The sequence below is a fragment of the Halichondria panicea genome, chromosome 12 (assembly GCF_963675165.1).
Source record: "Halichondria panicea chromosome 12, odHalPani1.1, whole genome shotgun sequence".
Taxonomy (NCBI): Eukaryota; Metazoa; Porifera; class Demospongiae; order Suberitida; family Halichondriidae; genus Halichondria; species Halichondria panicea.
In genome coordinates this window covers 5,167,614-5,183,097 of record NC_087388.1, presented here as the reverse complement: position 1 = coordinate 5,183,097, position 15,484 = coordinate 5,167,614, and positions in this window count along the sequence as shown.

The following is a 15,484-nucleotide window of genomic DNA, read 5'->3' as shown; positions in this document are numbered from 1 at the left end:
GATGACAGAGGGGAGGCAGATGGATATAGGGTAGGACATACATGCAAACTTTAACTCACATGGAATGCAGTGGCTGCTGTGATGTAGTTTAGTCCCTCCTTCCATGACAAAGTACATATATCATCGGTCAATTCCTGATTGTAGAATGCACTATCGGCGCCCAGCTGCCGAGTCGATGTACCACTGACATCGTACTGTGACAATGACAAACAATACCATGATTATACACAATATATATATAGCTGACTCAACAGAACTGCACTTACTCCTCTTATAGTGTACTCATCAGTTGCCACAAACACAAAGGAAAAATGCTCCACTTTCACAGCTACTGAAGCTAAGGGGACAAAGCTGTGTCCAAAGTTGATACGAACTGGTGCTATTGTGTCAATACCACCATTTGGGATAAGAAGGCCGACTGGACTGGGTGTGTCACATCTGTTCCTTGTTTCCTGGAAAATAAATTATGTGATTTCTATGTTATAGGAGTATGCAAGTAGGCAATACAAACCTGAGGCTGAGGCAGAGTATCGCACTTGTCTGAGCCTGTTCTCCATGGTAAGCCAACTTTTTCTCCAACAGTCCGTGACACAATACAAGAGTTATATTTAGCGTCCATAGCTTCATTGACAGCAGTGATATTAACAACACAAATACGGTTTCTGTTGGAACCATATGTACAAATAGTTACCACAGCAGTGGGTCCAGATATCCCACTGAAATCCTCCACTAATGACACTGCACACACAAAAGTATCTCCAGTGATCCCATGAAGACCGCAATTGATTCCCAGTTCATACAAAGCAGTCACTCCACAGGTACTTGGGCCTCCACAATCAGACATGTTGCAAACACGTAACAGTCGTATAGCTCGTGCATCAGCAGGTTCATAGTCGACGACAACATAATAGATAAATCCACCACTCCCAAAACCACCGAATGCATAGAATTCTCGTTTAAAGCTATCAACCTCAAAAACAATTTCATTGAGTGTGCCTGATGGATTGATGTCAGACGATCTACTGAACTCCTCTCCGAATTGTTGCAGTACCATCCCATTTTCTGCTCCAGATCCAGTGTAGAAACTATCTCCTGACGCAATGATAGCTGCTCCTGAGTCGAGATTTTCTACAGCATTACCTACACTCCAGATAGGACCAGTACTGAGGTCGTTTGCATTGTAGACAGAGCAAGAGAGATCACATAAACACACCACCAACATCCCAGTAGAGCTCAGGGCCAGTCCTTCGCCAATGATAGTATCTCCTACATCAACTCTCTCTTCTTCTCTTAGGTGTGCATCCAGTCTATACAGGTAGTTGTCTGCAGCAAGGAATGTTCTCCCAGTGGAGTCAACTTGCACTCCTGGGGTATTTTCCGGGAAACCAAAGGAGAAATGTTGAGAACGAGCTGCTCTTTGCAGCAGAAACAAAAATAAGATTGACAATAACATAGCTCTACCTCTTAGGCCACTCCAAGTGACACTCTGGTTTCTGGTCCTGAAGTTTTTCTAATTGCATGCGGGTGTAGGACCAGAAAGCCAGAAATCGGAAAAGGCGGAAGTGAAAGGTAAATGAGTGGGCGTAGCAGGGCCATGCATTCAGTGTAGGTTAACCCTTGACTTTGCACAGATGTAATGAGATACCGTATAGCGGGTATATTTCGAGGGTATAAATTTTCGCGGATGGACCATTACAAAGGATTTCGCGGATTTTATTTTTGTGGTCTGAGTTCCAGCCTTTTGGCGCATGCGCACATCAACATGCAGCTGTACCACTCCACTGTTAGCCTCGAATCCATAATACTGAACACGCCTACTATTATAAATTTTCGTGGGTATAAATTTTCGCGGTACAGGCTCAATCCGCGAAAACCGCGAACATTTATACCCTCGAAATATACCCGCTATACGGTATGCTCTTGCCCAGAGGAGGTTGGACGCGCGTCATTCAGAGTCATAATATCATGTGACACAACTTCAATTGCTGATTGCTTGCGTATGTACACGTTAAGTACGCAAAGGACGACAGCATGACTAGCTATGGGATTTATTCGAGAAACTTCTGAGCTAGTGAAGGTGAACACTATGATATCAGTGTGAACTGGCTGTAAGAATATTCCTATGGATGAATTTATGAGGTCAAATGTAGAACTAGAGCTGGATAATTTCAACACTTTCGACAACAAAGTGTTTGTTGTTTGGAATTGGAATCTTCTACCACCAGATATACCACCATCAATGTCTACAACAAATAGTACAGCTGCTGCTGATGATGTCGATCACCAAGGTATTGATGATGTCAATGACCAAGAAGGCGTTGTGTTTAGGACAGTACTGGATCTGCAAAAGAGGAGCAGTACCAACGCATCTGGCTGAAGTGAATAGATTACACAGCAAAGGCATACCCATTGAAGTAAGAGTGCCACACGAGGCATCGAATCGGTACGACTTACGTGCCATAGCAGTTCAAGTTTTTCTTGACTCAAAATGGAATCATATAGGATACGTCGTTAGAGAAGTGTTGGAGAGTGTCCACTGAGCGATGCACGAAGACATAAACTAGATTGGACAACATTTTTATTGCACTGGCGATCTCCTGGTTGGTATTGTGGAATAAAGATTATAAAAAGAGGAAGATGGGGTGACATTGTACACACATTTCAAAGCAAAAAGATGTAGAAGACATTAATCACTATATTAATGTAGTATTGTGTTTTATTATTGTTGCTGTCCATATGAATGTTCATTTGATATTTGAGACGTGTACATTGATTAGGTAAGGGTGGTAGGTTGATGGCGATATTGTGAAAGGTGGCTCTAACACTTAGACTATATATTTATAACAGGAAGAGTTGCTATTCGACAACCATTGCTTAGTGCGAGTTGTTCCCGTCTTGGAGCTCGGAGGGGTTCCTTAGCTTTTACAATGGGTGCATTGAGAGTTTTCCACAGGTTTTCAGTGTGGTTGAAGCTCGGCAATTCTTCTTCATAATAATTTTATTTTGGCTGTAGCTATCTGGATTCCCCTGTCAACACTTGTGGCCACAGCTGCTGGTTGATTTGCACCTTGGTCAATAGCAAGCTTTTGCTCTGTCTGAACACTGCTGAGCCTGAGAGGCTAATGTTTGAAGAGGAATTTTTGAGGCCTTGTAGGTGTTAGCAAAGTAGGACTGGAAACATGCCTTGGTCTTTTTCCATTGCCCTCCATCTTCCCACACGCCCGCAATCTATATTCTACACGCAAACAAAATTACTGCTGACTTGGCAGAAAGAAAGAAAGTGCTGACATGACTAAAAAAGGATCTGCTAGGATCCCTTTATAATTATATTCATCATTTATCACATGATTTATTATTACAAAGTATGACGCGCGTCCAACCTCCTCTGGCTCTTGCCTGATCACTCTACTAGTCTATTAGCCTCGATTCAAGGCCGCTGTAAAGCGGACTTGAGTCGAGGCTACTAGTCTATATGCTATGTAAGTAAGTAGAAAGCTATAGTCAGCCTAGTTTTAAGTAGACTCTCCATTGTCTTCAGTATAGAAGCTAGCTACTTGCACATGTCTGCAGTAGACTCTAGCTATAGCTACATGCACAATGACTGAATTAATTATGTCTGTACACTGAGCTAGATTTAGTATGAATTTAACAATATCATTTTTAATTCAGCCAGTCACCTAACTCCTACTTATACTCCCCAATTTATTGTCCAGAGGTTATTTGGCTCTATACTGAAACATGCCGAGCCACTTTTCTGACTTTCTGAGAGCCATGATTCTAGAACGGGAACTGGAATAATTATGTTCAATCCTGGTCTATATACAAGCAATTAAGTATAAATTATCAGCCAATAAGTTATGTTGATATACTCAAGTTACTTCAATCGACTGGAACTTGCTGAGAAACATTTCTGACTTTCCGAGAGCAGTGGTTCGTTATAACGGGAACCCAGAAAAATAATATATTCAGTGCTGCATGGTCTAGACATGCATGCAGATATCAGCCAGTATATGTTGATATAATAATATACTCAATTCTGAGGTTACTTTAATCGACTGGAACTTGCTGAGCAACTTTTCTGACTTTCCGAGAGCAGTGGTTCGTTAATGGGAACCCAGAAAAATAACGTATTCAGTGCTAGTCTAGACATGCATGCAGATATCAGCCAGTATGTTGATATATGCTCAAGTTTACAATTCTAAGGTTACTTTAATCGACTGGAACTTGCTGAGAAACTTTTCTGACTTTCCGAGAGCTGTTGTTCGTTAACGGGAATCCTGAAAAATAATATATTCAGTGCTGGTCTAGACATGCATGCAGATATCAGCCAGTATGTTGATATATACTCTTCTAAGGTTACTTTAATCGACTGGAACTTGCTGAGCAACTTTTCTGACTTTCCGGGAGCTGTGGTTCATTAACGGGAACCCTAAAAAATAATATATTCAGTGCTGGTCTAGACATGCATGCAGATATCAGCCAGTATTTGATATAATTATACTCAATTCTGAGGTTACTTTAATCAACTGGAACTTGCTGAGCAATTTTTCAGACTTTCTGAGAGCTGTGGTTCGTTAACAGAAACCCAGAAAATAATATTCAGTGCTGGTCTTAGACAAGCAGGTAGCAGCCAATACTTTGACACTCTTCCGAGGTTACTTTAATCGACTGGGAACCTGCTGAGAAACTTTTCAGACTTTCTGAGAGCAGTGATTCGTAAACGGAAACCCAGAAAATATATTTAGTGCTGGTCTAATTAGACAAGCAGGTATATCAGCCAATTATTATGTTGATATACTTAAGTACAATCAGGCTACTTTAATCGACTGCATGGAACTTCCTGAGCAACTTTTCAGACTTTCCATGAGTATAGTGATTCAACGGTGATGCATTTCTCAGACAAGCAATGCAGACAGTCAGTCCATCCATATACATTCAGTTATAGAACTCTACTCAACTAGAACGACTCTTGACGTTCCATGGGCAGTAATTCATGACTCTCAAATGTTGATTACAATTTCACTAGATGCAAGATTATTATTCAAGGTTCAGTGCAAAGATAGCCTTTTGAGTACGCAAGTTCGTGACAGAAGATCCAATCATAGATACTGTACACTCCGGAGTGTACAGTATCTATGATCCAATCATGAAACTAGACGTCTATATAATTATAATTATTGAGTTCTGGCGATAGAGATTGAATCAAAGTGCACTACGTAGACTCTATAATAATTATACTATATATAATTTCATTTTGCTGGGCTGATAGACTGGTGCATGTGCAGTACCTGGTTTGTTGCATGACCATGCATCTATAGTCTCTATATTTCTAGTGTGTTGTCAGCAGCTAATTACTATTGGATTTGCTTGAATAGATATGTATTACTGTGTATTGTCTTGATCTTTACATTAATTTGATAGGTGTAGACTAGATTCTATACCAGGATCCAACACAGTATACACAAACAATCCTCATTATAGTCAAGTCCTGGCAGTGTATATATACGTAGTCTACAGCTATATACAATAGTGTATGGACGAGCAGTGCGTGACGATGAAGTATAGGCAATGATGATGCTGCGATTGAAAGACAGTTATGAGAGAGAGTGCATGAGGAAAAAAACTCTCACTGGATAAATACAGGCGTATATAGTTACAACATAAACTATATTGCAAGTAGATGATAATCGCTATAGTTAAGCTTGTAGATTGTACACCATCGTCTCTAGATATAATTATATGTCCTATATAGCTGTAATGCAAAACCTATATAATTATATAGGCGATAGGAAAATGGGGGTGAGGCTGAAGCCCCCCATACAGGCCTATATACAGGTGATTCTGGTGCATCCAAAGCAATCTTCCTGACACAGTAATTTCATACATTATGTTGTCTTAAATGTTTACATTTTAGAAGGCAAGCATAATTATATCCCTACCAAAGATCAGAGCGCCCAAATAAAAAAGACTTACTACTGTCGTGACCGTACCGTGACCATATTATACCGTGACAATTAATCTGTCAGTATGTAAAATAAATAATTATGTCAATAATTTTTTTACACCATAATTATTTAAGTACACCAAGCCACAGGTGTTTCAATCATTGACGAAAAGTCTGTCAAAGAAAGAGATTCCATGAAGTACTCTGGCATTAGCGAAGATGAGGTGCAAAAATAACTATATCAATAGTTCTCGACACAACCAGAAATCAAAGGAAGATTTGAGAATAAACCATCCAATGCATTCAAGCAATCCTTATAATTATAGCATCAACTTCATAATAATTGTAATGAGCATTATGCATGGACTATCCCGTAGACATAAAAAGCAAGATAATAATACAACATACATACCAGACGGGCTTTAATATGGGGCTGTTAAATGTTGTGTCATTGAAACTTAATTATCCAACTGATAGCCTCCCTCACACATACATGTATATAGGGCAATATTCTAGATTTAGAGGAACTGCAATTACAAAACCAATCCCTGATCCTAAAATTGATTATGACACACACCTATAGCACAAACTCTAGCAGCCAACCCCAAAAAGCTGTTCTCTAAAATCACTATAATTATACCTATGCCCTTGTAACAGATGTGAAGACGCAACTCAATATCATGAAGTAGGCAGTGATGATGCTGCAATACTAGAGATTGAAGAAGATATGAGAGTGAGTGAGGAATGCTCAGAATGCATGTGCTGAATCAGAGGTATACAGGCATATAGTTACAACATAAACTGTCGATGTGTACAATGTGTTAATTACGTAATGGTTATGCAATGATTACTACGTTTATAGTTTTAGTTTTGTGGTAATACGTGCCAGGCCAGTTTCAAAATAAACGTCCCCATATTGGAAGGCAATTATATCCCTACCAACAATCGGAGCACCCCAATGAAAAAGGATTACTACCATACACATACTGTGACAATCTGTCAGTGGGTGAAATTGAAACCCATTAACCAACCAGAAAGAAAAGCGCGTGTGTTGCATACAGAAGAAAAAGGATACCATCAAAGGGAGATTAAAAAGAAATTCGAGCATTAGAGGTGCAAAAATAATTATATCAATAGTTCTTGACTCAACCAGAAAATCAAATTAAAGGAAGATTTGAGAAAACCATGCATGCTTTAATAATTACGTCCAGTGCATTCAAAGCAATCCTTAGCATCAAGTTCTAATGAGCATGATAGACTATCCTGTAGACATATAATTTAGGTACAATTGCAAGTGGATAATGTCTTGCGCATTGATGTCTTTTCGAGGTATCTCATTTTGCACAAAGCAACAAAGCAATCAGCAGTTGCGTCTCCAGATTTTTTTGCTGATTTTCGATTTTTATTGATTTTGGATTTCTGGTTTGGCTTGAGTGTGAAAGACGTTCTGGAAAAGCTCTGTTACCTGTACTATATGTGCATGTGAATGGCATTACACACTATTGGTGAACTGATAATTATATGAAAATTATGGCTGAGTGCATGTTATACATGTACCCATGGCTATAATATACCATGGTATTATGTGAGATACCGTATACGTACTGTGCTAGAAATAATATACGAGCATATAAAATTATGTATTTTGGCTAATTTTAAGGCTCCTAAAACGTTATATGACATTTATTTATGCTATTAACATGTTTCGTCTAGTATAAATTCCACGATTTCACTGGGAATTGTTCCCTGCATGCAGGCCTCTAATTAATTGTGCGATGCAATAATTATCATAACCGTGCGCGAGTCATGTTACTTTGTGCACATTTTTGTGTAGAGGTATCGGTATAGTTTTTCTCTGTTTATATATAATATTATTATAGGCATACATATACATATCATGCATGCATATAATTATACTAGACTTTGGAATGAAGAATTTGTTCGTGTACAGATTCCTTAGTCTTCTTTGATTATTCAATTTAGAGGTGATGATATAAAAAGAAAGAAGGGCTTGGCAAGTTGAGACCGACAGACATGCATCACTAATATGATGCCGCTGAGTATAAAACACATAATTGTAATGAACAAACACATAACATTATAGACAGATTGTTAACGCTAGCTATAGTTCACAATACATCTGTTACAAGGGCATAGGTATATAGTGGATTTAGAGAACAGCTTTTTGGGGTTGGCTGCTAGAGTTTGTGCTATAGGTGTGTGTCATAATCAATTTTAAGATCAGAGATTGGTTTTGTAATTGCAGTTCCTCTAGTTTGCATAGCTTGATAGCGTGTATATTTCCTTAATCCATGCAAATTTTTAATGTTATGTTTATTCCTTGGTGAACTAGTTAAGGACGCTGTTGTGGCCATTGCATGTCTGTATATACAATAGCTGATGTTGTCTGTTTTTAGTTTTATATAAACAGGCAGTTTTAACATAATTATTGGGAGGGAGATGATTGGGTGGAAGTACTGCTGAAGTTATATAGCTTGAATTGTAAAAAAAAGTTACTTGTGGATCGAATATAGGCTACTTATAACTATGTAATTGGCTGTGAGAGAGAATAAAACTAAGAAGTGGTCGGAGTATAATTATATAATAAGGATTGGTTGATCCACTATACCGGCCTCTCGATCTGGTGTATCTGTTAAAATATATAAATCTAGAATATTGCCCTATATATGTGTGAGGGAGGCTATCAGTTGGATAATTAAGTTTCAATGACACAACATTTGATAATGTTAAATTCATATTAAATCTAGCTCAGTGTACAGACATAATTAATTCAGTCATTGTGCATGTAGCCATTGTCTGCAGTATAGACTTGATATAATAGCTATAGCTACTTGCACATGTCTGCAGTAGACTCTAGCTATAGCTACATGCACAATGACTGAGTTAATTATGTCTGTACACTGAGCTAGATTTAGTATGAATTTAACATTATCATTTTTAATTCAGCCAGTCACCTAACTCTTACTTATACTCCCCAATTTATTGTCCAGAGGTTATTAATTTGGCTCTATACTGAAACATGCCGAGCCACTTTTCTGACTTTTTGAGAGCCATGATTATAGAACGGGAACTAGAATAATTATGTTCAATCCTGGTCTATATATACAAGCAATTAAGTATATCAGCCAATAAGTTATGTTGATATACTCAAGTTACTTTAATCGACTGGAACTTGCTGAGCAACTTTTCTGACTTTCCGAGAGCAGTGGTTTATTAACGGGAACCCAGAAAAATCATATTCAGTGCTGGTCTAGACATGCATGCAGATATCAGCCAGTATATATTGATATATACTCAAGTTTACAATTCTGAGGTTACTTCAATCGACTGGAACTTGCTGAGCAACTTTTCTGACTTCCGAGAACAGTGGGTTCGTTAACGGGAACCCTAAAAAATAATATATTCAGTGCTGGTCTAGACATGCATGCAGATATCAGCCAGTATGTTGATATATATACTCAATTCTGAGGTTACTTTAGTCGACTGGAACTTGCTGAGCAACTTTTCTGACTTTCCGAGAGCAGTGGTTCGTTAACGGGAACCCAGAAAAATAATATATTCAGTGCTGGTCTAGACATGCATGCAGATATCAGCTATATAGTATGTTGATATAATTATACTCAAGTTTACAATTCTGATGTTACTTTTATAATCGACTGGAACTTGCTGAGACATTAATTTTTTCTGACTTTCCGAGAGCTATATAAGCTATGGTTTGTTAACGGGAACCCTGAAAAATAATATATTCAGTGTTGGTCTAGACATGCATGCAGATATCAGCCAGTATGTTGATATATACTCAAGTTTACAATTCTGAGGTTACTTTAATCGACTGGAACTTGCTAAGCAACTTTTCTGACTTTCCGAGAGCAGTGGTTCGTTAACGGGAATCCAGAAAAATAACATATTCATTGCTTGCATGTCTAGACATGCATGCAGCCAGTATGTTGATATATACTCAAGTTTACAATTCTGAGGTTACTTTAATCGACGAACTTGCTGAGCAAATTTTCTGACTTTCAGAACAGTGCATGGTTCGTTAAAGGGAACCCTGAAAAATAATATGTTCAGTGCTGGTCTAGACATGCATGCAGATATCAGCTGGTATGTTGATATATACTCAAGTTTACAATTCTGAGGTTACTTTTATAATCAACTGGAACTTGCTGAGAAATTTTTCTGACTTTCCGAGAGCTGTGGCTTGTTAACGGGAACCCTGAAAATCAGTGCTGATCTAGACATGCATGCAAATATCAGCCAGTATAATTATGTTGATATAAGGCTTAATATACAATTCTAAGGTTACTTTAATCGACTGGAACGACTTTCCGAGAGCAGTGGTTCGTTAACGGTAACCCTGAAAAATAATATATTCAGTGTTGGTCTAGACATGCATGCAGATATCAGCTAGTATGTTGATATAATAATATACTCAAGTTTACAATTCTGAGGTTACTTTAATCGACTGGAACTTGCTGAGCAATTTTTCTGACTTTCCGAGAGCTGTGGTTCGTTAACGGGAACCCTGAAAAATAATATAATGTAGACATGTATGCAGGTATCAGCCAGTATGTTGATATACTCATCTGAGGTTACTTTAATCGACTGGAACTTGCTGAGGAACTTTTTTGACATTCCGAGAGCTGTGGTTCGTTAACGGAAACCCAGAAAATATATTTAGTGCTGCATGGTCTTATACATGCAGGTATAGCAGCCAATACGTTGATACACTCTTCTGCGGTTACTTTAATCGACTGGGAACTTGCTGAAAATTTTTTCTGATTTTCCGATAGCTGTGATTCGTAAACGGAAACCCTGAAAATATATTCAATGCTGGTCTTAGACAAGCAGGTATCAGCCAATAATTATGTTGATATACCTAAGTTTACAATTATGAGGCTCCTTTAATTGACTGCATGGAACTTCCTGAGCAACTTTTCCGACTTTCCATGAGTTCAACAGTAATTCATATAAAAGGCATTTCTCGGACAAGTAATGCAGGCAGTTAGTCCATCCATACCTTCAGGTATTGTCAACTAGAACGACTTATGACGTTCCATGGGCAGTAATTCATGACTCTCTATAATATTGATTACAATTTTACTATACAAGATTATTATTCAAGGCTCAGTGCCAAGATATAAGCCTTTTTTGAGTAAGTTCATGACAGATCGAAGGTCCAATCATAATTATAGAGAAACTATATTGAGTTCTGACTAGAGATTGAATCAAAGTGTACAGACTATATACGTAGACTCTATATACTATATAATTTCATTTCGCTGGGCTAGCTGATGTCTTGCATGGTGTGTACCTGGTTTGTTGCATGACTATCTATATATAGTCTGTTGTCAGCAGTAATTACTACAGGTTTTGCTTAATAGATGTGGTATACTGTGTATTGTCTTGATCTTTACATTAATTTGATAGGTGCAGACTAGATTCTATACCAGGATCCAACACAGTATACACAAAAAATCCTCATTATAGTTAAGTCCTGGCAGTGTATATATTATAATTATACGTAGTCTACACCAGTCCTATATACAATAGATATATAGGTATATAGACGAGCTGTGACGATGAAGTAGGCAGTGATGATGCTGCGATTGAAAGACAGTTATGAGAGAGAGTGAGGAAAACTCACTGGATAAATACAGGCAATATAGTTACAACATAAACTATATTTTGCAAGTAGATGATAATCGCTATAGTTAAGCTTGTAGATTGTACACCATCGTCTCTAGATGTATATGTCCTATAGCTGTATAATGCAAGGCCTATATATATATAGGCGATAGGAAAATGGGAGTGAGGCTGAAGCCCCCCATGCATGCAGGGCTATTTACAAGTGATTTTGATGCATCCAAAGCACTTCCTGAACAGTAATTTCATACATTATGTTGTTTACATTTTATAGAAGGCAAGCATAATTATATCCCTACCAACGATCAGAGCGCCCCAATAAAAAAGACTTACTATTGTCGATATACACATACCGTGACAATTAATCTGTCAGTACGTAAAATTAATATGTCATAATTTTTTACACCATAAATACACCAAGCCACAGGTGTTTCAACCATTGACGAAAAGTCTGTCGTCTGATTCGCCCAACCAGAAAAAAGTATACAATCATACTTTTCCAGGAAAACAAAGCGACGACCCAGAATTAAAGTTCATTTTGCTGCAAATTCTATAATTATTACGATAGATCAAAGGGAGACGAGGAAAGAAAGAAATTCCATGAAGTGTTCTGGCATTAGCGAAGATGAGGTGCAAAATCAATACTTCTTGACTCAATAATAATTATAATGCATGGACTATCCCGTAGACATACAAAGTAAGATAATAATACAACGTACATACCAGACAGGCTTTAATATGGGGTGTTAAATGTTGTGTCGTTGAAACTTATCCAACTGATAGCCTCCCTTCACTACAGGGCAATATTCTAGATTTATTTTAACAGATACACCGCAGAGGGTATAGTGGATCAACCAATCCATAATAATTAATTATACTATAGGTATAATCGACTTTGGCAAAGAATTTGTTCGTGTACGGATTCCCTCGTCTTCTCTGATTATTCAATTTAGAGGTGATAATATAAGGGGATGGCTTGGAAAGTTGTGACAGACAGACAGGCATCACTAATATGATGCCGCTGAGTGTAAAACACATGTATATAATTGTATTGGACAAACACATAACATAATTATATAGACAGATTGTTAACGCTATATAGCTATGGTTCTGGTAAGTTCTTATATATTATGCATGCAGTTCATGGATTTAGAGAACAGCTTTTTGGGGTTGGCTGCTATAGAGTTTGTGCTATAGGTTTGTGTCATAATCAATTTTAGGATCAGGGATTGGTTTTGTAATTGCAAATTCTCTAGTTTGCATAGCTTGATAGTAGTGTGTTTTCTTTTCAGAGAGTGAATCCAAGTTTTTAATGTTATGACTTATTCCTTGGTGAACCAGTTAAGAACACTATTGTGGCCGTTGGTATACATGTCTGTATATAATAGCTGATGTTATGTCTGTTTTTATAATTATAACCACACAGTTTTCACATTTTGGGAGGCTTGGGGAAATGATTGGGTAGAAGAAGTCCATTATTAAAATTAAAATTATTGCTGAAGTTATAGCTTGAATTGTAAAAAAAAGAAGTTATTTGTGGATGGAATAGGCGGCTTATAATTATATAGTTGGCTGTGAGAGAGAATAAAACTAAGAAGTGGTCGGAGTATACAGTTCTTGCACTGCAATACTAGAGATTGAAGAAGATATATGAGAGTGAGTGAGGAATGCTCAGATTGTGCTGAATCAGAGGTAAGCTATAATACAGGCATAATTATAGTTACAACATAAACTGTTGATGTGTACAATGTGTTAATTACGTAATGGTTATGCAATGTTTACTACATAAATTAATGAGTTTTGTGGTAATACGTGCCAGGCCAGTTTCTTAAAAAAATCGTCCCCGTATTGGAAGGCAAGCATATACCAACGATCGGAGCGCCCCAACGATAAAGGCTTACTATACCATACACATACCGTGACAATCTGTCAGTGGGTGAAATTGAAACCCATGCATTAACCAACCAGAAAGAAAAGCGCATGTGTTGCGTACAGAAGAAAAAGGATGCCATCAAAGGGAGATTTAAAAGAAATTTGATGAAGTATTCATGCACTGTATGAAAATGAGGTGCAAAAATAATTAATTGACTCAACCAGATAATCAAAATTAAAGGAATTAAGATTTGAGAAAACCCTGCTTTAATAATAATATTACGTCCAGTGCATTCAAGCAATCCTTAGCATCAAGTTCTAATGAGCATGATAGACTATCCTGTTACGTGTAGACATATAATTTAGGTACAAAATTGCAGTGGATAATGTCATGCGTATTGATGTCTTTTCGAGGTATCTCATTCTATACAAAGCAACAAAGTAATCAGCAGTTGCGTCTCCAGATTTTTTGCTGATTTTCGATTTTTGTTGATTTTTGATTTCTGGTTCGGCTTGATTGTGAAAGACGTTCTGAGTTGTGTGTGTCACTATGACGCTGAAAGTGAAAATTATTCGAAGCAGTGCTATATATAATTATTTTTACTGAGACATTATATTGAGACATCTCAATCCCAGGGCAAAGTAACTGCATGCATAAATTGTTTTATGCTGTAATAATTATATAACAATGTGCATTCTATATATAGATCTGCTATAACTGCAATGCATGTGACTACACAGTAAAAACAGATTCGTTATAATAACATAAAACATCTCAAATAAAATGCATCATTTGAAATTTAATGTAGAAATGACATAAATTTCTGTCATTTCTACATTAAATTTCAAATGATGCATTTTATTTGAGATGTTTTATGTTATTATAACGAATCTGTTTTTACTGTGTATTTAGGAACCAATGGATTCTGTGAGGTATGAAATCAGTGTTGTTTGTAGTTGATTATTTTGCTATGTATTATAATGTCACCGTTGAATATATATACCGTATACGTATTGTGATATACGAGCATATAAAATTATGTGTGTTTGGCCAATTTTAAGGCTCCTAAAACGTTATGTGATATTTATTTATGCCATTACCATCTAGTAAATGCCGCGATTTCAATAACAGTGCATGCATGGCTATCAATTACACTGGCAAAAAAATTTATTTATAGGAATTAATGATGTGTTCCTGTATGTATCAACAAGGGAAGTATTCTGAAGCCTCTTCAGCCTAATACTAATGACACAAACATAATAGCAAGAGACCGGTACTGTAACAGCATTCTTTAAGATTATTAGCATGCATGCAGAGAATGTTGATTCTCTTTCACCAAATACCTTTCTAACCAACTTTATTAGCAGAATCGATCATGCATGCACACAATCAATCATACTGAGTAGAAGAGTAATACAAAATGGTAGCAATTGTGAACTATAGTTTGACAGTCATAATGCGGACAGCATTGAACCTTTTATAATAGTTCTACCAAAAGACGGAGCTGTATGCTCATACACGTATACCTGTCTACGGTCGTTTAATCTTACGTTGGATGGGTGCTTATAAGGCAGAAGAGTATTTTCACTATAGCTGCTAATTATAAGATATATAATTATACCATTCATAAAATTATAGCAAATTTTATACTACTTAAAGAAAGCTCACCTCCAACAGCCCAAACCAGGCTCAGGAAAGTGACTGACTTCCACAGTAAACAACTCATCGTTGGTAATGTTTCTTGCAATTCAGTGAAGTGTTAATACCATATAGTGAAAGTAGTCACACAAGTTAAGCCGTTATAGTGAAAGTGTTGGCACCAATTATTATTGCGCATGCGCACTATATAACCGAATGTACAAATTAACTTGTACAAGTGTATCAGTGTGTGTGTGCCGCAGCCTGTGACTGTTCCAGGTGGAGCCCCTCCCCCCTCCACCAAATACAAAATCGTATTATCGATGTCTATTCTTTGAATACCAAATTATTCACAGCATAAT